The sequence below is a fragment of the Pezoporus flaviventris genome, unplaced genomic scaffold (genome assembly GCF_033815535.1).
Source record: "Pezoporus flaviventris isolate CSIRO_AGI_PZ_B2104156 unplaced genomic scaffold, CSIRO_AGI_Pfla_v1 ptg000066l, whole genome shotgun sequence".
Taxonomy (NCBI): Eukaryota; Metazoa; Chordata; class Aves; order Psittaciformes; family Psittacidae; genus Pezoporus; species Pezoporus flaviventris.
The window spans coordinates 21457925-21483229 of NW_026892614.1; the positions used below are offsets into that span (position 1 = coordinate 21457925).

At 36.6% G+C, this 25305-nt stretch overlaps 1 protein-coding gene across 3 annotated transcripts in view; it reads left to right on the top strand.

The window, feature by feature from the left end:
* Positions 1-25305, top strand: part of LOC133278565 (SAM and SH3 domain-containing protein 1-like) — a 535664-nt gene that overhangs the window by 260296 nt on the left and 250063 nt on the right. The window lies entirely within an intron of this gene.

The following is a 25305-nucleotide window of genomic DNA, read 5'->3' on the forward strand; positions in this document are numbered from 1 at the left end:
TGTTTAGTCATTACACAGTCCAAACATGTAAATGTTAATAAATCTATTGGCAACACTACTGTGAATTGGTCTTGGTATCATTATCCCTTGTTAAAGACTAGATATTCCAGAGTTTTATCACAGAAATCATAGAAAATGCTGGTGTACGAGTAGTAGGAAGTCTAGGAATGAGGCAAATAGAATATGGTCAAAACCAGCAATTAGATTTATTTGCCTGATCTGAGATGTCTGGGATCATGTTGCTCAGGGTACTGTTTGGTGCAAAATATTGCTTCTGCTTGCATCCACAGCTGTTTGGACCAACATCATTTCTACAAATAACCAGGCTCTTCAGCTAAGAACCTAGACAATGAGAAATACGAACATTTAACCACCTATGAAAGTTAAGGTTCTAATTTGTCCAGTATTCTGACTTCTCCCACAGTGAATATGTAGATACAGCATTAAATTCACCATGGCCACATCTTGAGGATGTGGATTATTTATTTATTTCTCTTCTCTGCCATATCTCTCCAGCTTTTGAGGAGGGGAGTGGAGCGGAGCAGGGAGAACCCCTAAGTATTAGTAGTTGTTATGCATCCCAAGGGGAGGTATGTGATATACAACCCCATTTCACATATATAGTGAAGAAAAACAGTATCTGGTCAATTTTAAAGATATATTATTTAGTTAGCAGCCAGTGTGCCACATCTTGTTTATTATCTGCTTTATGTTTCTGTCAGGAGTGGAAACTGTAGGAGTACCCACAAATGATGACTTAACAGAACACCCAACAGTGAGGGAAAGTTACTTTTCTTTAGGTCAGGAAGAAGATACTGAAGGATTGCTAGGGATGGTTTTTGGGTTTGGGTTGGAGGGGTTTTGGGTTTTTTGGTAGTGTTCTGATTTGGTATTTTTCTTCTTGAATCATAGTCTAGAAGACAGTTGTTCAGTCTTACAACCAGAGGTCTCTTGAATAGCCTGTATCCAAATTTAACTGATGTATATGAGCATATTTTCTTCCAAGTTAAGAAGAAATCAAATTCTGGTTGTGTTCGGTTGAAAGTTTTAAAGATTTTTCACTGGAACTAAATATAACAAAAATTCTAAAAAAAAACCAAATTCTGGGTATATACTTTTTTTGTCTGTCAAAAAAGGATTCTTCTCTGTACATAAAACAGAATTAGCTAGAATGTGGGATATATCTGAAGATGACTTCTAATGCAGTGTTTGTATGAAAGAAAATTTCATTTCCAGTGTTTTTAAATAATAATCAATTGCATGAAATCTGTAATTTCAAGATTAATTGATTTATTCTGTCTATATTACCCATTATGAATTGTAGTTGTAATCTTAGTGATGCATCTTCAGTCAATAAACAGCTTTCAGCAAATGTTTGAAACCAGCAATGATATCTGTTGGTATTTTCCATGGACTAATTTGTATTGTATAACATCTGATTTTCTTCTTGGAAATTTCCTCTCAAAATAGCTGTTATTGTAGTCTAAACTTCATGTGCAATATCTTTCATTAAGAAACCTGATAATTATTTGTTTCCTTATGATATTAAACATTTTCCTTTATCAGCTGACAATTCAGCAATTTTCAGTCCTCCCTCACATTCTAAATGTACTGTGATAGTGCTGGGGAGCAGTGAGTGTAGAGAAACCATTTCATGGAGCTGTCTGAAAATCAATTATATTCATTAAAAATAAATTCTAATATATATTGCTGCTCCCAAATAGTTTCTCTCCTTGGATTTGGTTATGTTCCATTTGGATGTTTCTTTCTGCTTTGCTTGCTTCGTGCTGTAAAAATGTTAAAGCATTCAGGCTATTTTAATATTCTTTTTTAAGTACTCCTAATACTGTTGGTTAGCTGATTTGCAGTGGAGAGTTATTAGTCAAATGAGCCATTTCCTGTGTTCTAGCAACAAGTCTGATATTTAGAGATATAAATTGCACCTTTCGTTTTGTGTAAGTCTTACACTGTTATTTCAGTATATGAGTAGCCTGGAAAGGCTATAAATCTCACTTCCATAGGAAAAAATTCTTTTGCTGATGTCCAGATCACAACTCTATCACCAGTGCATTTGAGGGAGAGGAGGGGTGCGCTCTTCTCTTAGCTGTTTTTTCCTCTCATGGCATGTATTTGTGTCTTTCAGTCTATGACTTCCACTTAGGTCAAGGGCAAGCTCTGTGAAGGCTGTGACTTCCTGCAACTGGAGCTAAAGGCTGTGTCTGTTGAGGCCTAAAGGGGGTCATTTTATTGTTAATATGGTGTATCAAAACATTTGTACAGTCGATATCCACAGATTCTTTAATATATCACTTGCTTTCAGTGTTTCCCCAAAATAGCAAGCACAGAAGTCACTGTAATTGCAATTACCACTAGCCCTGGCTGCCTACAGAGCCATATGAGCACCTGCTGTCTGCAGAAAACACTACAGTTTTTCAGCTGTTGCTCTGCCCAATTGGAAAATGTTATTTTGTCAGACTGAATGTATCACTGTTAGTGTGACCATTTAGATGGCAAGGGAATTTCCTCTTATGTTAAATAGAAAATGCTAGTAATGTCAACCTTAAAATAAAAGGTTTTCTATGTACTTTTTTGCCATTCTATTATGTAGCAAAAGACCTGTCCCTTAAAGGTCAGGTACTCCTTGGTAGCATTTTGATAAGGAAACTTCTTGTTTACTGAATCAGTTGATTTTTGTAGCACCAAAAATATGGCTATCCATCCATCTTGGACCTTTCCCTTCATCTATCATACTGCCACCAACTGCTGCCCGTTTCTGAATTAGTGAGAAAATGATGGCACTGCCAGAGCAGTTTAAAGATTTAAGAAGTGTAGCCAGGCAGGAAGAATACTCTAATGGTCTAAGGAAAGCAAAGAAATGCTCGTTCTCAGATTTATCTTCTGCTGTGTATAGTTATGCTATGTGTATGGGCTTGCTGTACTGTCTGACATCTACATGTAGATCTATTCTGTGTCCACAGATAATTCCGTAGTATTTCATTTGCCTGTAAGCATAAAAACTTTAGGAATATGTTACTTTTCTCTGATAATATTGGAAAGAGAGGTTCAGGGTTTTTAAACTCTGATTAATCAGAAGCATAGGATTCTTTTTTTCTTTTTTTTTTTTTTTTTCAGGAATGCCATATGAATTTAGTTAATTGCATGTGGAGGATAAATCTGTACTCGAAACACAGCCCTCAAGGGCTCCAAGTTCAAAGGTACCCATGTTGTGCCTAGGTAATTTAGACCAGTATCCTCTGTGTATATTACCTTTTAAGCTAAAAACTCATGTACACTTGAAGCTAATATTGCTACAGTGGCTGTGCAGGTAAGAAATATATTAGCCTTTGTATTGCATCAGTATGCCTTGTCTTGAAGAAATGAAATAACTGCAATTTTTCTATTCATGAACAAAACTAGTAAATTCCATGACTCTTAATCAGTGCATTTTGAATTTAGATTCCATTAAAAAAAAATTGTAGGAGGCTCTTTTCTCATGTAGTACATATAATTCTATGTGACCTCTGATTCAACTCTTAATTGAAAATGAGGCTAACAAAATATATCTAGATATTTGTATAGGTAGATTTAGATATTTCAAATATATATTACTGCATATTCAATACATCTAAATGGTAGAGGCAATTTTTAGAAATATTTTGAATATAGCTGACTCTATATGTGGAAATTATATATCATGCCTCATGATATATACCTTATGAAAAGGGGGAAAAGGTTTGTGTTCTGAAACTCAGAACATTTACTCATATCATTTAATGCTTTTGCTACTGACTTACATGAAGGGGAAAAAAAACAAAACAAAACAAACAAAAAAAAAAAAAAACAAACCCAACCAAACCAACACAAAAAACAAAACAAAAAAAACCACCCACCAACAACAAAAAGAAAAACCCCACCCCAACCAAAACCCAACCAAAGGTTTCTGAGGCAAGTATACAGAATTAGATGTAATCACAAGATAATGCTGTAATGCTTTATCATTTTGTGGGCCAATGACCATTTAACAGTCAACAGTTTGAACCGCTCCAGCCCAAAATAGCAAAGAAGTTTATACCTGTCAAGCTAGTGGAGGAACTGGCCAACTTGCTTCAGTCACCAGCATTTCACTGAAAGCCTTAATACATTAAATCTTGAAGTACATTTTTAACAGCTGGGGAGGTATTTTTTGAATTGGAATATAGTAGCTATGCTGTGCTGCATTTCAAACTGACCCTGTTTCCTTTGGGCATTTTCATAAGGGGGGGGGGGGAGTAATGGGGGAGTAATGTAAGGTTGGTGGTGGGCTTCTGGGCAACTGATACTGTATACAGATACTGTTCTCAGTAAAACAGCTTCTTTTTCCCTTTGAAAACGGTTGTTCTGTCTTTCTGTCTCTTTATGGCCAATGCTGATTACATCTGTAGTTACTAAACCTGTTGCCTAGCAAGTCAGAACTAATTGAACAAATTGAACTAATGTTCAGTTGCTCTTCAACTTTAAAACTGAGTAACTCATGAAGATGTTGTATCTGAGTATTCAGTTGGTAGAAGAAGGTCTCTATGCAGGGTCTAAATTTCAGACGTTGTGAAACTTTATTTTAAAAATAGATGTTAATTTTCTTCTGGGACAGGTTTTTAATGTTTTGGAGTCTTTTCACCCAGTTTTTACAGCAACTGTTTAGAGTTGAATCTGCCAGATAAGCAAGCAGAGGAATTTAAATTAAACTTGCCTTATGGTGTCTCAGGAGACTTCAAGGCAGTTTTCTTCTTTAATTTTTTAAGACTAAAGGAGCTAAAATTATGCAGGGAATGGACGTTCTGGCACCCCAGAAGAGGAGAAAAGCTGCACCTATTTCTTTTGTCCAGGAAACACACCTCTGTGAGATGGAGGGAAGGAAGCACTTGGTGGGAGGCAAACACATGTCAGCTTCTGCAGTTTCCTCCTTTACATTCACATATAAGGTTTTGATTTGGAAGAGTACATCTGAAGGCGCCTTTACCTATGGAGTTATCAATTGTGTAGCAGAAGAAGGAACACGGTATTATATTCTTTAGGTAAATTGAATGAGGAAGATCCAGAGGGCCTTAAGCTTCAGCTAAAATTCCTGGAAGACAGTACAGGGTCTAGATTTCAAGTCTCTGAAAGCAGTTAGGGTATATAGGTGAATAATTTTGCATAGAATGATTTTTGAGAAAGCATGGTCCTCAGGCCCGAAGTCTTTAAATCTTGATAAGATTCAGGCCTCATGGGTTGGGCTTGAAATAAAATGCTAGAAATGAAAAAAAAGAAGCTGTCTCTTGAAAAATGAAAGTCGTCATTTGTTGAAGAATCCCCTTAATTATATTTCTAGTCTACTTTTTTTTTTTAAATTCATTCAGCATAATAATCACTGCTGTCTCCAAAGTAAAACTTAGTTTAGTTAATTGGCCAGTGGTAGTGAGTGGGCTCTTGTGTAGTTGTAGCATGACTTTTTCACGGATAAGATTGGGCACAGGGTGTACCCTCTATGCAGAGCTAGTGGGACGTGCGTATTTCTGCTGACAAGAGTTGTTGCACTTTCCATTATGATGCTTGTTTTCCTTCTGTCTATATTCCAGACAAGCACTGAATATTCGTATGTGTTTTCATGCACAGCTCGGTTAGCACTTTTTGTCGCTCTGCAAGTCCCCCTTCTTTACTGGCAATTGCAAAGAAGTATCAAGCAGCACAATGTTTTTCTGCAGTGAAGTTTAGATGACAGTTATTTGTCTGAAGCCACCAAATGAGTTTTCAGCTTTGGCCAGAAATGGATTTTTCAACTAGTTCATGGTGATAGAGTAAGTTGTACAGTCGAGTCATAGGTGATGTTAAAGCAATAACTTGATATTACTATTCTTGTTATTGGACTGTGTATCAGTAGAAACTATGTTTAGAAATCATTTAAGAAATCTTTCATTAAAGAGAGTTAAAAGGCTGAGAAGTTCTGATCACATCTAGTCGCATAATTTTAAATACTTTAGAATAACTTCACAATAACTTATTTAAGAAAATATAGGTCCTTTGTGAAAAATGTTATTAGTGGAGTTCTTGAAGCAAGTGCTGGAAAATGGCTTTTCCATTACTTCAGAGGCAGCATTAAAATACCATGAAATTCAGAGCTTCTGGTTTTATCACGGACATGTTTATACCAGTATTTAAGCATTTCCCTTACAGATCTTCTACTTAACAGTATTTTAAGAGAACCGATATACCTGGAGATGGATCACCAAGTGATCATTAAACAGCAAGTTATAAATCCATCAGGTTTTCTAAGTTTAGTAGATAGTCGTAGATCATTAACTGACACTACAAAATGTATTTGGGTTTAATTAAATTTTTAGTGTTTATATAGAACTTGAATTTGTAAAAGGAAGTTGTAAATTTAGCTGACTTGAAGCCAGCTCTTGAATCTTTTTATTATTTTTCCCCTGTTAGGTGGGCCTTTACAAGTTAAATGAAATTACTACTTTTTTTCTCTTACATAAATTAATAACCTTTAAGCGATATTCCAATTATTGCATTTTGTCTAGATAGGAAAGTTTTTTTTCCTGTTGCAGTGTCACCTGCAGTCTACAGAAGAAAAGATTTGCAGTTTATTCCTCCCTGGAGGCAAGTTATAAGAAAGAAGAATCAGTAGGTGAAACGGAGCAAGTCTGCAATAAAACACTTGTGCTGACTGTCCACCCTACCATCAGTCTCCCCTTGCCAGCAAATTCACTGAAGTAGTATTTTTTCAGACTTGCAGATTATTTAAGGTAGCTGTGGCTGATGACTCTAAAAACACAGCTGCTAACGCCTGGATTATAAACAGGGGTAACTGCAGAGGAAGAGAAGATACATCCCTATCTCCAAGCCAAAATGTTTTATTGAAGGAGCACTTACGGGGGAGGGGGAGGGGGGAAGAACCAAAGAAAAAAAACCAACCAGACTAAGACAGCGGAAACAGTTTCAAAGAAATATGCTTAAACTGTGCTGCACCAGGGCAGGGCAAGAGGGGTTGCAAAATAAGAGCAAACACCTTATATCCAGAGCTATGGCTTACAGGAATCCAGAATGAGGGGATGCTGGGCAGCTCAAGAGGTTAGAGGGGAAGTGCCACATGTCTTGCTACGGCACTTTTTCCTTTCTTAAATAAGGATAAAGGAATGTGGTAGCATAAACTTATTTCTTTTGTCAGATGTTTGAGTGCCTGCCTAGTACATGAGGCAGATTTATTGTTCTTTGCTTCAATTACGGGTCAGAAGACTGCTCTGAATATTACTGGTCAGTGCTAACATTACAGAAAAACGCAGTATATTACAGACATAGTGTTTTGTTGTCTCCTCTTACCTTGAGAAAGGATAAAACACAGTGAAATCTGGTCAGTGCATAGTTGGTAAATCTATCAGGAGCCTGAAACGATTCATAGAACTGGTTGGTGAAGGCAAAGAGGGATAAATGATTGCATTAAGAGAACATTACATAATGTTTATTCTTTTGGAAAAGTGTAAATCTGAGTTTGATCACTTAAAATGTTGACATTCTATTCCGCCTTTCATAAGCTGCTTTCAGAAGTGGCAGCTAGAGATGTTCAGACCAAATCTAACTTTATGTAATTGTCCTCTGACTATGTTGCAATTCTTGTAAAACAGTGTAATCACATCCTCTCCTGAAATATGGTTTGGTGTTATTGCAGTTCATAAAATATTTGTTCCTGCTTCTTTAAAACATATGTATTGAAGGGGAAATAGGCAAGTTGCTTCTGACAGAATAATTTTAGGCAAACTAGCGAGGAAATAAGGCTGCCTAATGCTTTCCGTTATTAAAGTCTGCTTCCTGTAGCTTATAGTTTCACCAGACTTAAATTTCTGGTTTGGAGTTTTCCATACATCCCAGTCTTAGGACGTTTTTTAACCACATTAAAAATGAAACTTGAGACTGCAGGTATAAACTCTTTGCACTGCCTAAGCTTTACAAGTATTACATACACCTATAATTATAAGTCTGGATCATAAGAAATAAGTTTGGTTTGAATTTGTGACCTTCCTGTTAGAATTTTGTGGACTCTTACACACTTCTAGCAAGGTGAAGCATTTCAGAAAATGAATGTGACATTCTTGTGTCTGGATAATGTAAGAAGTAACTGAGAACTGAGAATTCACAAGTTACCAAATATTGTATTATATATAAGTTTCTTTACAGAAATTTAGTTCTTAATATGATGAAGTCATAAGCTTGACAAGAATTAATCTGTTCAGTCATCAACAAGCTAGGGAAACCACGCAGAGGAAGAGCAATGGCCTCTATTTCATTACATTCTTTCATTTGATCACATCATTGTAGCTGGCAGACAAAGATATCTAGATTTAATAAATTTTCTTTTGCTGTGAGATCATACAAAATGTCACGTGGAGATATATTTCCAATTGCCATAAATTTAAATACCCTTGATGGATGAAAATCTGACAGGCAGTAATCCAAAACTGCTGAGTGATCAATGACAGTGCGCTGACTATAGGAAGGAGAATCTATCAAGTCTGTCACTGGTCATTGGTAGCCTGCTTGTGCAGAGTGAAGAGTCTCAATAGTAATTTATTGGAAAAAAATGCCACATATTTATATAATACATTGATTACACTAAACTGAAGGGGAAAATAAGAAGTGGAACACAAAGTGACTATTAATGCAGATAGGCAGTAAAAAATTAGATTTCTAGAACAGCATAGGTAAAAGAAAACAGGTGCAATTTTAGTTTAAGATGAATCTTGTCATGGTGGGGATATCTCTTTTTGTAGCATGGATATACTGCTGGAATCACGGGTTGAACCTGCAGTAGTAGATCACTGGTTAGTGACTGATCTCTGACTTGCAAAATAAAGATGTCCAGAGTGCCTCAAGTCCAAAGCATTCACATTAATTCCTTCTAGACTGACTTGCTGGTATTCCCACCATGTACACATTAATTGTCTGTAGTCTACGTGGGCACCCCTGTCACTCCCAGACATCCTTCTATGATCATTGGGTGTGGGACAGAAAGAGAAAAGTTCAGTTTGTAAATTTAAACAGGGAGAAGGCTGAGTCACAGCCCACAGGAGTGGTGGTTTATAGCATAATGTCAAGGGCATGACAGCAGTAGTCAACTTCTCCAACAGGAGAGCTGGTCATGACAGAAGGTGACATTGAGTGGTGCTGCCTTGTTCATACTGGCCCCTAGCAAGGAGAATCTGAAGCAAGTCTCCACCATCTCACCTCAGTTGTGTCAGAGTGAACATGTTCTCTTTCTTCAAAGAGAGACACAGACAGAAGGATGTGACCCACGATCAAATTAGAAATCGGCACTATTTGGTGGCATACTTGTATTCACGCAATTGTTTGTGTTGCTTGAAATTTCTTTGAATCTTATTGTTCTCTGTAGTGATATCTAAGTAGTGGCGTGCAAAGAAAGACTAATAAATGCAGATAGAAAATCATGATTTTCTCGTACTAGACTTGTTCAAAGAAACCCTTATAACCTGATGGGTCATTGGTCATTTTTTTGTTGTTTTCTTTTTAATATATTCAATCTTTTCCACACCATTGAAACTAATACGTATACTATACGTCTTTAAAAATCCAAAAGTGACTGTATTGGTAAAAAAATCCATCACTCTTATTATTGTTCTGCCCAAGCTAATGCAGTTCACATCGGTTAACCTGAGAATTTTTAGGAAAGGACTCAATAATGTGTTCCATCTGTAGCAATGAAGTTTCAGCTTTAAGTGGCAGAAAGCATTAGCATCTAACACTGGGCATTAATAAAAAAGGTTTGCATTAGAAATACTATAATTGACAGAATCAGGGTCCTAATGAGATTTCACATCTAGTTCTATTAATTTCAAGCATCTGGGGTTTGTTTTAGAACCTGAAATGGAGGTCTAAATCTAGATAGATATTCCCAAGGGGGAGTATCAGTGCATGTTGTCAAATTTTAGAGAAGTAAAACAATGTTTTTACAAAGCAAATCATCTTTTTTGGGGGGAGGGTGGGTTTTGTTGTGTTTGGGGTTTTATTCTTTTGATTTTTGGTTGTTTTGTCGGTTTCCTTTTAATCCACTGTATTCTGTATTATTCTTTTAAGTACAAAAATCTGTTGTGGAAATTAAAAGCTATTGTGTGACAAACAGTAAATTCTTTGGATTTTCTATGGGTTTAGAATTGAATAAGAGTAGACAAAATGTTTGTTAAGATCTTTGGTCAAAATTGACACTTGAAACGTATTTCAAGTATATGAAAATACCTGACCATTTTATTGCTTTCTTTTTTTTAGACAAGTAAGTACTTACAAACCTAAAACACAAGATATACTGATTGTTAAGGTCTAGCATATTGATTATGGAAAATCAACAATTTCATACCAGTATAGATGATGTCATTACTGTATATTGAGGCAGATTTTCCAAGGTGAGAGCTACTGTTATACAGTGTTATCTGTGATGTTTTCCTTTAAGATGCTAGTTGGTCTATATTGAGTCCCTTGCTGCCATGTGAAAAATATGTAATAAAGTTGCCTGTGAATATGTTCATGTCAGTCACTTTGTATGAAACCAGAAATTCTATCTGAGCAATGACCTGCAGAACAGAGGGCAAGAGAAGGAGCAGTAGGATCTATGTTGGTAATATGTCTTATATCTTGAGGAGAATGTCTTTGTAAGATTAATTCATTTTAAGCAAGAGGAATCACCTTGTTTTACAACCAAGTAGTAATCTCAAGGTCTGTACATTAAGTTTTGTCATTATGAAAGGAGGATTCTGAAGTCATATAAAAAAAACATGACCTGTTAGAGCAATCCGATGCACAAAGTCTATTTGCAAAGATTGTGGTATAAATCATGATTCATTGTGTGATTGTGATCAGTATGTAGTAGAAAAAATTAATCTTTTTCAGCAGCGTATTCTTTTATGGCCCTCTTTTTATACAGTTAAATTGCTTTACTGCTTTGTTCTTTATCTGAGTTTAAATATTTTTTTATATCTTTTCTTGCATATTTTCACAGTATCTGTTTTACAGCACTGAAACCTTTAAAGGAAAGATAAGCTTTTTTCTTGTTCTTTACAGAACCCTACATTTGCATTCATGCATTAATGTTTCAAACATAAGACTAGGCATGAATAGCATATCATCTTGCTCAGTTTTGAGCCAGATTGTGGCCGATGCCAGAGGAAAAAACATATAAAGCATCCTTAAGGCTTCTGCACCACTGGCCTGGGCTGTAAGTTGTAACCCAGTGGGGAGCAAACCAATGCAGCTAAGCATGTATGAGGAATGACGTAGACACCCTTCCTTCCTTCTCCTTTTCTGCTAGTCAGTGTGCCTGAGCTGACACCACCATATGAATGGAATGATCTGGACCACCATAAAGCTCTCACTGATTATGTCCCTTGCCTTTGAGATACTGCTTGATACAACTGCAACTATGTGTTTCTCTCTTGTGTTTTGTATCAAATGTGGATTTTATTCCTTTTTAAACAAAGGATATAGGTGTTTGCAGTCTTTGTGGAAATTTCATTTTCAATGACTCTTAAATGATTTAAACGTACAGTTCTGGTCTAAAACGTGATGACATTACAGTCTTGTAGCTTTCCTGTAAGTGACATGAGCTCAATTTGCACCCCATGTTTTTTTCACTTTTCTGTGCTTAAAGTACTTGAAAATATTTTTTTCTCTGCCAGCAAGTGCAGATAGCTTACAGACCCTCTGTAGTTAAATATCCCATGTATTTAAGGGGGTTGCCAGTTACCAAACTTCAACAGTGTAAGGAAGAACAGATGGAGAGCATAACTTTACCATCTCAGTAGAAAGCCAGAAAGCATCAAACTGTCTGACACATGGGCCCAAGAGCACATAAAATGACTTTTTTTTTTTCCCACTAGAGAAATCTGAATCTAAGATCTCATTTGACCCACAAAGATGTAAAAGGTGCAGTTGGACCTGTATAGTTTTTAACATAAAAAAGCATTTGTAGTAGCTTTCTTACATACATTCAGATGATTGCTCAAGGATCTATAGCCATAATAATTTAAAAATATGTAGTACTAATACTTCAAGAGTCTCTGATACTGTACTCTGTTATTGAACTAAGACTGTTATTAATCTTTTACTTATTTTGTGTGCAGAATCTTGAACTCTTCTCCTGCAGCCTATCAAATTCAATGTCCTTTCTTCTTCATACAGCTATTAACAATGTGCGGGCCTTTGAAACTTGGAGCTAAGCTTTCCTAAAAATATCAGTGCATGATTTTTCTTTCTTTTTATTCCAGTGACATGACCCCTGAATCAAAATCAGGCAAGGTTTGCCTTAGAATTAGTCTCTGTTGCTTTGAGAGCAAGCCAACAAGGGATGTGTAAATTATGCAGAGAGCAAATCCCAACTGTGCCGTTTACTTGCACAACAAGCTCAACTTTAATTAATCCAGGGCCCAAGATCCTTTGCCAAGTTGCTTTCAGTACTGATTTTACAGTTCATAGAGCAATGTCCTCACCTATATGAAAGTCTTTTTAACCCTTCAAAAACCTGTCTTTATTAGAATGTCCATGGTAAGGAGCTCTCATAGTTCAGTAGCTGACAGAAATGCTCTATGATAATCATTTTAGCAGATCACAGACCTGAATTTAAAAATGCAGATTTTTAGACATCTTTGGTTCAACAGGCATAATGATTGGCATGACCTGCCAGTATAGTGTGGGTATTAAATCTACAAGATTATTGCTTGCTAACATCAAACTGAAAGGATTAGAAAGAGGTGACCTAAGGGGCACACCCAGGATTTGGAAGTGAGATAAGGTCTCATAGCTCAAGAACACTCAGCCTCCTGCCTGAGCTCCTGTATTTCCCAGTGAGTGGAATCTGATCTAGGGATGCTCATTACTGAGTGAATTCTTTCCTCCACGAGGAATTAAAATATTAGTCCATGTTGCTTATATTCTAGAGAGCTATATATTTCAGTTCTCTTACAGCTGCCAACTAACAACTGTGACTGTTACATTTCACAGGGAATGTGGTTGCTCAATTTCTATTCCGGTATGTTAAACATTATTTCTAAAAATTATAGGGTTTTATTCCCAATACTGAAATTCAGTGTTGTACATAACAATAAAGTCCATCTAAAAATTTCATTTTAACAAATAAGGCATTGGGAAAAAAATGATCACCTTAAAAAATTAATGATAATTAGGTGTGTATGGTTAAACTTGTCATGTGCTGTTAGTGGTTTGGACTTAATTCTAAGCATTGAAAGAGACCAGTTTCACCAGAATAAATAAGTTATTAAGAACATCACATTGTTAAAGAAGAAATACGAATAAAGATGGGAAAGACTTTCTGGTTTTATTGGTTTTGGTTGTTTTTTTTTTTCATCTTTTTAGACTGTACTACCTCTGATAAAGGGCTTAAAGCATGTGCAGAAGCAAAACTTAGAATCTGTGTAAAAACTTGTGGTTAGTTGGGGAGTGGGCCTGGGGAAATGGCCTTTTTTGTGTGTGTGTTTCTTTTGGGGGGTGTTAAGTTTTCTAAAAATTGGACACTTCTGTCATGTGCAAGAGCTCTTTCTTACAATCTATAATGAGCTTCAACACGTTCTCTTTGCTTACTCAGTTCATTTCTAGTTTCTGTTAGGCCTCTGATGAGAATGTGAATTTGGACTTTCAGTCAAGATTAAAGTGAAATTGTGGCTGTTGGCACATTGTTCTAAAGATGCTACTGTATGCCAGATAGAGCCAGATATGGGCCTGTCACGGGATATCAAATGCCTTTATTTGTTAGCAGCTTCAAAAATAGCTTCATTATGCCTCAGACCTTTTGAATGAAGCTGTCTGGGACTTGATGGTGAAGGTTAAAACTGCACATTGCTGTGAGTCCTGGTCATTGAACTGACAGCCTTTATTAGGTACTACTGTTTCTAGTGCACTGATCACATATGGACCTGATTCATTCTTTGATATATTTTTATGTGATATTTTATTTTAGTGCTATCGCTGGAAATAAAAGTAATAAAGGTGAAATATAATCTCTGTGTGTAAATGTTAATGCCTGGTTCAGACAATATCTGTGACATTATCTTGTGTGACAGCATTGTTTCTTCTGTGAGTTTTTTGATCTCTGTAAAGCACTTATTGGGTTGTTTAAGGTGTATGTTTCTGTTGGTATTTTAAAAACTCGATACAGCACTGAACAATAGTAAATACTCTGCAACTTCCTTTTCATTTTCAACTGATGGTCATAGAGTAATTCAGTGGATGTTAGTTCCCCACTAGGCACCCTCAGTTATACTGAACTTTTTTCTGCATAGTGGGGTTTTTTTTTCATAAACTTGCTGTTGGTAATCATGCAAGTGTTAGGCCTTGAAATGTAAAGATTCTGTATTTCGTTATTGGATACACAGACAGTGTCTACAGAGACTTCATGTGTTTTTGTTTCTTTCTGAAGGACTACACACATTGATTTTTCAATTCTAGATTTTCCAAGAGTTTAGTAGCTTTATTTTTTTATCTTTGATGAAGATAAAAAATAGATTTCTGATAGATAAAAAAATAGATTAAAAATAGATAAAAGATTTCTAATCTGTAGATTAGTCCTGTCTCTTTTCAGCTTCTGAGCGCTCTGGTGTTCTTGATGTTGCTGTTTCAATCCCAACAGTCTCTCCTATTTTGGGTGGGGGTGGGTCTGAGGAGGAGCATTTTCTCTTCTTCTGATGTCTCTTCTTTTTGACGTACTCAGTCCTTGTAAGGTAGCGTTTTGAGTAAGGACTTTTAGTAGTATATTGAAGTTTTGATAAAGATCCAGCCTACTGTCTAGAGACCTGTCACATGTTGGAGAGCCTACAGCTGCCTGACTGTGGTTGACAGATAATTCCCATAGGATCACCAGAAGCGCAAGCTAGTTAAAAGAAATAGACAAAAGTGTAGGTTAGTAGTAGCAGATATAAATAAAACAAATATGGATTATGGGAAGTGTACCAAGCTCTTTAAAAGAAGCACTATCTAGCATATGCCAAAAACTTCCCAGCAGTGCTAGCGCTGAAAATTATTCCTTGCAGTTCTTAAAACACCAAAGTGCATGTTTGCTGGTATGTAGCCTACAGTAACATCAGCCCTGTAATAATAAAATTTAGGCAGGGAGTATGTAATATTAACCTAGCTGTTACTTAAGATTTCTACAGGGAGATTCACTAGTTATGGAGAGCAAACAGCTCTGCCCTTCAGGGCTCTGCTTGTAGGACACTGAATTTCAAAGTGAAACTTCAGAGGCATTTTCTGAGCAGAGGTCAGCCATGGTCTTGTTAATCACACTCCACTTCCAAGATGAAACAAGAATAATGCTGAAAAGCTCAAAAAAGCAGAGGGTGATGAAAATGGTTAGGAGGCTGGCAAGTACAACATAGGAAGAGAGGCTGAGGAGGTGGGATTTACAGCCTGAGAAGAGAAAGATAATCAGGGATATAATTTCAATTTTCAGTTAATATGTGGGGAGGAGTGTTTCAAAGAAAGAAATCGGATTCCTCTTGGATGGGCACAGAGAAAGGACAAGTAGCAGCAGACACTCGTTTGGACATACCTGTGCGTGTGGGGTGGGTCTTCCCTGTGAGGGTTCATCCCAGGGAGGTTGCCATCTCTCCACCCTCAAAGATTTTCAAAACTTGGCTGGACCAGGTCCTTTGCAATGTGATCTAGGTTTGAAATTGCATCTGAACTTGGAAGGCATCCCTGCTTTGAGCAGATGGTTGGACCAGGTTACCTTCACAAGTTGCTTCCAGCCTAAATTTTTTGGTGATATGATTCAGTATTAAATCTTCTGCATGGCATTTGATTTGAAATAATGTGGCTAAAAATTCAAAATTAATATGGTATGCACAGAATAGGTTTAAAATTACTAACCAGTGTTTGTAGACAGAGGATAATTCCCTAGGGAGTGTTTTCTAGTTGGGTCCTGTAGGAATTTATTCTTGTTCCGTTGCTAATTAGTATTTTTAACTTTCACCTCACTTTTCCCCCGAAGCAGAAAATATTCAGTGGCTGGTGAGGAAAAGAGAAAAGCTTTATCTTTGTTTGTTTATTTTTCTTGGTAAATAAATGCACATAGATTGAAACAGTATTAAAATGGAAAAAAGGTTGCTACTGTCAAAAATATGTTACCAAGAGGAAACACTGGCTGTGGGTCTTTGAAAAAAGAAAATGTTAATTCCCATAGTGTGAAGTAAAACTCGCTCTCTGTTTCTCATGAAATACCTTGTAAAAACTGAGAATAAAATATAGAGAATAGGAATATATATAAAATCTTCTCTGTACATTTTAATTGCTGAAAGAGAACTCTAGTTTAAAGTGGACTTCATTTGTCTTTCAAAAATTATTAATTCAGTAAAGTCTTTTTTAGTCTGACTTCATTTCACTGTCCTCATCATTGTTTAAATTTTCTGTGAGGTGTTGGACTATTCTTGCATTCAGAGTTGTAATCTGTCTCTTTTCCCACCTCCTACATCCTTTCAAGCCCTGGACTAGGGAAGACTGGGACTGGAAGTGAACTTTGGGGCTGAATCATGTTCCTTTCTTACTGTGGGTGAGAATAAACATGTTAGTCTCATGGCAAAGTATTCACGACCTTTAATTCACTTCTGTTCGTTGTCATTTACCTTGTTGCTATGTGTAATAACCATATTGCCCTTAAAGGGAAGCTTTGAAACCAACTTAGAGAAGTTGGTTTGACCATTTATAACTTCATTATCAAGCTGAACAGTAGGAACAATGGGCTTATCTTAGAAGAAAAATAAAAAAGTAAAGAAGTCCTGGGTCATTTGTGAGCAAAGGGTGGGAACACCAGAGATCAGGGAAACAGTGCAACTGAAGCGGGCCTGTCTCCACTATTTCACGTAGGTACAAGAGACGGGAGGGAGTCTTCTAACTCCTAACTACAACCTTTCTCTTTACCTCCATCTCTTAAATAGTTTTGGTTTAAAATTCAACCACTGAGATTCTAATTCTAAACTCAAATATTTATTTGAAAACTAGAATCAAGTTCTCAGTTTTAATACTTTCTTTTCATTTATTTAACTCATCAAAAGGTAAAAGGGGGAAAGAGAGAGAAAGATAACACCCCGCTGATTGTAATGACTGGCAGAAAGGTCCTTAACACTGAGCATTTTTGTGCTTTGACATTGCAGTCGATAAAAGGAGAGTGAATTGATTCAGTACTGTTCGTTGAAATGCAATTCCTCGGATCATCTGGGATAGACATGGGACAGACAAAATGCTGATGAAGTTCTTGGGTCCCTGTACTGAAATTGTTTGACAGGGAAGAGGTAGAGTTATCCAATACTAAGGTAATGTTAGCCATTTCTTACCTCACACTCATATGCAGAATGGACTTTAATATGCCATAAAGAGACTATCAGACATCTTTAGTGCATTGGATTAAAACCAGTTTAGGTCTCATATGTATTACCAGCAAAAGGAGTGGGAGGAGGAATGGGGGGGGGGGAACCCAACCAAAACGCTCATAGGATTCTGCTATTGGCAAAAGAAACCTCCAAGAAACCGAATATGCCCAAGAAAGAATGCCAAATTTGCTCTGTAGGGAAAAAACACAGAATGAGGCAGGAATTAGTATTTGTTTTGGTTTTATTTGGTTACATTTTTCATTCATGCATCGCCCCTAACCTTTAGGGTAAAAGGTATTTCACATTAGCATAAATATTAAGCAGATGCCATTTCTGCTACATAAAGAACTTTCAGCTAATCATTTTTCCATGCATTTAAATAGGAATATTAGAATGAGGGTAATTACTTCAGTTTTCCATGAGTGATCCATCAAGACATTGACTTTCACTGTATATTGTTGAAGAGATTAGTAAGTGTAAAATTAGATTAGAAAGCAGTGTTGAAATATTTGAAGTGTTTTGACAAATTCAATATTTTTTATTTATTAAACAACGTTAGGATTTAAAATACATTCCCCTCATACAAAGAGATTATTTTGCCAGGAGAAGGTTTGTCAGATTGGATGGTAAGGCAAAAATTTAGTTTTAAGATATGACCAGTCACATAAAGGAATAATCTAGCAGGAGTGAAATAGGGTGTGAAGAAGTAAGTTAGAGAAGTTGCTTTAAAATTAAAGATTCCAAATTTTTGTTGTTATTCTTATATTTCGCATGAAAGATATCACTGCTGACATTGAAGAAGTACAGTACAGCATTGTTGTAGCAAATGCAAATGTAACAAACAAGTATGACTTGAACAAAAGTATCTCTGGGAGTTTCAGATTTGGCTACTATCAAATAAAAGGAGTTTTTATTTGCTCTTCCAGTTATTGGCCATTGTATCCATATTAATTTTATTTTTCAAGCTTTTGCAAGAGTATTCCACATTCAAAACAACACACTGAAAAATTTGTTTTTCTGTATAAAAAGAGGCTAAGCAGCTGTCTCAAAAAATATCTCACTAAGCTAAGCTTTTAAGGAACTACCAAGAATTACACACCATCATGTACAATCCACCTTGCTTAAGCACAGGAATGTACCATTCATCCCAGGTCCAGGTACAGAATCAATACTCTTTTTTTGTGTCCCTCTCTTGCTTGACTCTATGCTTGAAAGTCATTATCATTAGCTAAGCAAGTGATGCGACTTGGAAAGTAGCTTGCTTTTTGAGTAAAACAGATTGCATTGCCAGAGTTAAGTATCAGAGGAACTGCTTATTGCATGATCACAGATCTGTTATTAACAGGATGCTTTGTCAATGGTTGGAAGAATCCTAAGTAGACATTGACTTCTCTTGCCAATATCAAGATTTATTGGCACGAGAGATATTGACTTCAGCAAATCCATGACATTATTATATCTCAAAGACTAATAAAACTTGTTACCAGCCAAAACCATAAGTCAATATAATTATGCTTGATGGTGCATGTTTTCCCTAAAGATCTCAGCTTGATATTATACTTCCAAGCAATATCAAAATATTGAGGAAAAAACAACTAAGGGAGAAGTCAGTAAAAATGTTATCACATGCCTCGTAGTCTCTGGGATTTTGTGAAAGGCACTTGCCTGTTTCTGTGCTGTTTCATATGCTTTTTGAGATGGGTTGTTATCTCTTGGAAAGTTGTACTCCTTTTAAGTGATGGGATTTAATTTTTGTTATTGAAAAATGACTAGATGGCACGTACGTGTGTCTACAGGAACTCCTGAGCTCGCAGATAGTCTTGTTTCCAAATTATTAGGTGTAGGTGTAATGGGCTGCACAGGATTGAGGTCTGTTGAAGAGACCATGTTTTACAATAGCTGAAGGAAAACAGTGCCCCAGAGTGCAATTAAGTAAAAACCCGAACCAAACAAAACAAAACAAAACCCCAAGCTCCTTAATAACCTGATTTATTTTGAGCCCATTTATTGTTTAGTAGAAAAAGTAATTTTTGTTTTAAAAAGACCCTCTTCAATTGTTTATACCTGGGGTTTATTTTCATCAAGTACTTGTCTGGGATTGTGTTCTTCAGAGCAGAAGAAAGGTGGGGTAGGCTCAGGAAAGCTGCTTTGTTGTCCCTATGCTTGTAGTGGGAGGGAGCCCTCCTCAGCATCCCTCTTGGGGTTGGCATGGGACCCGGATGAGATCTGGCACACAGTTGCTCCATGCTTGACAGGTGAACAGCAGAACTAAAGATTCACAATTTCTGCAGAGAATAGTTCAACACAGAAACAGCATCATTTTGGGACTGTTTGTGGTTATATGTAAACTTGTGGTTCTCCATGAAGCATTTAACTAATGGTGCAGAAGCAAGGAACAGTAATGAAAATTCCTTTGCATTGGATAAGTTTGACTTTTTTCTAGATTTTTAACTGATTTTACATATCTGAAGAAGATTCTGACTAAAAAAATATAAACACTTTTTATTACTGTTTTCAAAACTATTGCATGATTTCAGGTGGTTCTTTCAAATGATCCACTTGTTTAGCTCTTCTTTGCTTCTTCTCTTGATCATAGCATTTTCTTTACTTCTTGACATTATCAGTATTTAATAACTTTTCTTTCTGATTTACAAAGTATGTGCAGTCATGTTGCTGTGGAGGTTTTGGTTTAATCTGGTGACTTGGAAAAATATATAGCATCGAATGTGCAAGCTGGTAAATTTCTGAAGGAAAATAGGAAGGTTCACAAAATGTAACCATACATTAAACTACATTTTTGGTTGGTTGGTTGGTTGGTTGGTTTTTTGATTTAGGTTTGTTTGGTTTTTTTTTTAAGAGGATATTAAAAAATCACACAGCAGGGGCAGTAATAGCTGTGCACAGGATTTGAATTGAATTTAGTACCAAACCAGTTACTGAAAATGCATTTTAACAAAATGGAGATAATGGTGGGGTTGAGGAAAAAGATAGTTTTAAGTTTGTCCTTTCTTCTCAACTGCTTTAATTTATAATTTGAGGTGAGAGAGCTTTAATAAGCAATCTGAAGGTCACCTATTTTCTGAGAAGTCTAAGCCATCTATTAGAGGAGGACAGCATTCAAAATAAGTGCTTTGTCACATCTGATATAATTGGGGTTGCAAAAAAGTCTCCATCTAATATAAGGGGACGTAAAATATTAACGGCTGTATAAAACAAGGCAGCAAAATCACTTTCCATAATCTTCCTTTTTGTTTTAATCCAACAAATTAGTTGGTTCCATTGTTTGGTTCCAACAGATTAGTTGGAAGATTGCTTTAGTTCAGAGCAAATAAGAATTGTCAATCATTTCTCAAAAGCACAGATTAGATCTGGGAGATTTATCGCATTACGGGACCATATCAGTTGGTATTTTATTTTCCACACATGATGCGGTTTAGATGTTATTCACAACTTGTGATAGTTGGTCTTACATGATTTGAAGCAATTTGCAGAGATTAGGGTTGCAGCATAAAAGAATAAAAAAGTTAAATGTTAAAAAAAAGAGCTGCATACCAATTCTTACAGAAGTGTAACAGCTTTTAAAACCTCATTTGTCCTGTGCTACTCAGGAGTTTTCAAGGTGGCACCCCTCTTAGAACTGAAGTCTTCTGCTAATAGCAACAGTACTAACACTGCAGGGAGGATACGGTTGCCACTTCATCTGTAGACTCAAACAGTATTTTTTTTCATGAGAATGAATATACATTCTTCAAATTTTGTTGGATACACCTTTTTTTCACTATTTTTAACTATTCCAGATATTGTTCTTCATGTTTTAAAGACAGTTCCACAAATGTAGTTTCCCCCTTAATGTGGTATACTCATCGCAGCGTAACACAGGCGATTGTTATAAAAAAGAAGTAGTAACAGAACTTACAGTAAATGAGCATCACATTTTGGAGAAATGTGAATGCATGGTTACATTAACTGTCGTCCTCTCAGAAGGTACTAGGAGTGTAAAGGAATATGCAGCTGTGTAGGAGGAGAGAGGGAAGCAATGTCTATGGTAAAGGCATTGAGGAAAACTGCTAGAAAAAGAGAAAAGGCACTGCTGTAAGTGCAGATACAGTGAGAAAGCTATTCCTTTTTCCTGAAGGTAACCGGGATTAAACAAACAAACAAACAAAAACAAAACACACACACCCCCCCCAAAAAAAAACAACAAACAAACAAAAAACAGGAACCAAAAAACCTGCACAACAATAGGGTTTCCTGAAAACTAAAGGAAACTGTTCATCTCTCTGGGGTGAATTGTTTTCTCTGAGACTGTCCTGGGAAGCTTTGGCTTCTTTGCACTGTTCCTGTGCACTATTTTTTGTATTTCTAGTAGTTGGTTATAGCAAACTTCAAGTATTTTTTACTTTTCAATTTTTAGATGGTTATAGTAAGGATAGTGTGGGATGGAAGAGACTGTTACAATATTACCTTATGTTAAATTTACTGCCCTGTATTGCCATTTCCAAGGTGAAACACACGATTTCTCAGTAGGTTATGCAAAGGCAAAAGCAAACATGGCACCTGCCATTCTTCAAAGGCCTTAGAGTAGCATGGCTGGAGCCAGTTTACACTGCAGATACAAAACATGTTGTGAACTTCCTGATGAATTAGTGACTTGTCTTCCTGCTTATGCTATATGGATAGACCTGAAGTACAGTACTCTGTTTGGTTTTCCCAATCTACTGATCAAATCATTTTGTTTATGAGCAGTGTAAGGTAATGGTATGCTGCCACTGTGCATGCAACTGAGCTGTAAACCTTTGCTATCTGCTCTGGTAGGGGTTCAATTTGTAATCTTTGATTCAAGCCATTGCTCATTCTTTTTATATTCTTCCCTCTTGGTTGGCTGACTCCCAATACAGTTTGTTCTTTAACCAAGCACTGGGAGCAAGAACCATTAACCTTTTTAAAGTGGCTTTTTAGCATGTCATGAGTTTAGATGTCTTGCTTCTTTTTGCCATTAACCTTTCTGATGGGACAGTGCGCTGTGTTTTGCTTACTTCAGCATGTCACACACATTTTCACCCCTTACGCATTTGCAGATGCTGTATTTCATTACAAGAAGGATGGGGGAATGTAGTGGGGAAAGCACAAAGGCAGTGCATGCCATACCTTTTCCTTGGGCACACAAGCTGCTAGCATGACCCTAATTAAGAAAACTAACCTGTTAAAGATGTATCCTTGTTCAGGTGCAGAAGCAGTTCCTCTAACACTATCACTGGCTCTTGCTACAAGACCTTGATTGTCAGCCATGATCAGGCATTGCAACCAAAGCCCTCAAAACAAAAGCCGTTCATCTAAGGCCAACATCAGTGAAAGGCTCAGTTATTCTTGCTTTACTGAGCATGAAATGGAATTGAAAGGCAATATTAAATGGGTTATTAAACTTAAGACATGGTGTCTTGTGATCTTCTCTTGCAATTGCCCTTACCACATGCATATATAATCTATTCTCTATAGGGCTAGTCATTTGTATGGCCTCTGAGTTTCAAGAAATGTTAGCATTGGAATTATTCTGTCATCATTTTATGATAAAATAAAAATATGGATATGGTTCCTTTGGAAACTAAATGTCTGTTCTGTGGTTATTTTCATTCTCTCTGTAAGCAGGCAGGTATCTACCACAAAGAATGATTAAGAAGTGGAAAGAATATAGTAATTTCTAGTACAGGTTTCACTTCCTCTCAAAAATCCTTAAAATGAGAAAGATGTACCTTTGTTTCTCTTCAACATATAAATACTAGTCCCTCCATTTTTTTGGTTTATTTTACACAGTATTATGACTTCCCTGATGTCCCCATTGGAATGATTCTAGGACAACTGACATATGTTTCCTTAAAACAAACTAGGCATTTAAAAATGTATGGTAACATTTTAATCAGAACCTTTTCTCAGATGAGCGCTGAATAGTTGTTTCCACAGATTTTATCTGGCTTGAGGGTAGGCCCAAGGGAATTGCATGAAAGCACATTTCTAGTCATGGATTCACTGTTTGTTCAGCTTGCCTAGAAACCAGAAAGGACTGGAACATTAGACAAAAGGAATTGATCTAAATGGCATTTGCCAATTAGACCGTATAGCTAGTAAAGGTGTCTATTAAGATAGCATTTCCACTGTTTGCTCAAAAACTGCAACTAAACTGAACTAGAAGCTCCTTGTGCAGGTCATTTGCCTGGAAACAAAAGTATTTTCTAGATATTAACTATCTCTGTAACTAATTGAAAGAATTACCCAGACTAATTATTGTCAGACAGGACCATTCAGTAGCGTGAAGTAGAAGCTGGAGAAACTGACACAGTGCCTACTTGACAATTAAGCAAAAGACAGAGCATCAGTTAATTCTGTTAACTGAAGCTTATCTGATAGCCAATTTGTTTAACTGTATACCTGAGAGGTCTTGCTAAAAAAAAATCATGACATTTAGAAGACAGGAGAAAAAAATACTTCTTGTGAAATTAAAGAAATGTTAGAAGATAATTCCCAAAAGATATTGCTAGAAACGTAATCACTCCCACCAGGATCTGTCTGTCTTATTTTGACAGTTTATCTTGAAAACAGCAACTTGATTTAGGAGTGGCTGAGAATCATGGTATAAATAGGTAATCTGTATTAGAATTTCTAGCGCCTATAACTGCAAGTTATTAATCTATTATGAATCTGTCAAGTCCAGAGGAGGGCCACGAGGATGATCAGGGGGCTGGATCACCTCCCATGCGAAGACAGGCTGAGAAAGTTGGGGCTGTTCAGCCTGGAGAAGAGAAGACTGCACGGAGACCTCATAGCAGCTTTCCAGTATCTGAAGGGGACCTATAAGGATGCTGGGGAGGGACTCTTCATTAGGGACTGTAGTGATAGGACAAGGGGTAACGGGTTGAAACTTAAACAGGGGAAGTTTAGATTGGATATAAGGAAGAAATTCTTTACTGCAAAGGTGGTGAGGCACTGGAATGGGTTGCTGTGAATGCTCCATCCCTGGAGGTGTTCAAGGCCAGGTTGGAGAGAGCCTTGAGTGACATGGTTTTGTGTGAGGTGTCCCTGCCCATGGCAGGGGGGTTGGAACTAGATGATCTTAAGGTCCTTTCCACCCCTAACTATTCTAGGATTCTATGATTCTATTTCTAAACTAATAGTAAAGAAATTCACCTTTAATGATTCTAAAAATATTTTTATTTATTATCTCTTTAATAGTTCACCTAACTCTGGAAGAGCTGTTAAACAGCAAAAGAAAAAGAAGTGGCAATACAGTCAAAACACAAATAGCCACAGAGCAAGGAAAAAATTGGATGGAATTAAAGATGCTACTGGGGCAGATTTTGGTTTAATCTAATAGCTTGGCTTGGTTTATGTCTGTTGAAAGACAGGTCAACTGCCACAGCTTTATTTTATCACTTTACAAAATCACCTTCCAAATTGCTAGAAGCATGAAGAACATTTAAAGGCAACTTTCACCCTAAAATAAATTTCAGAAGAAAATTAAAGCTAAAATCAAATGTTTGAGCAGATCAGCGCTGAGTTGCTTTTACCAACACAGATGTGTTAGAGATGCTCTGAAATTAGGGTTCCATCTTATTCAGAACTAAAGCTGTTTAATTTTCAGTATCCAGGGTCCTAGCAAATTTTGGTGTGTTTTGTGCCTGGGAGTTTGTCATATGCTAATGGTCTTTCAAAAGAACTATAGAATTTGACTTCTGATTTTTGGGCCACCTCAGCCTGTATTTAACTCCTGTATGCACTATACATAAATTGCTTTTCAGTCATAGTATTTTATGGCTATACATGGGAAAAACAAGGATTTGTGCCAATGATTTTGTGTATTTTCTTCTTTTTATTTATAGTAATGAAAATAGAAGTTGTATTTTTTCACACCAGG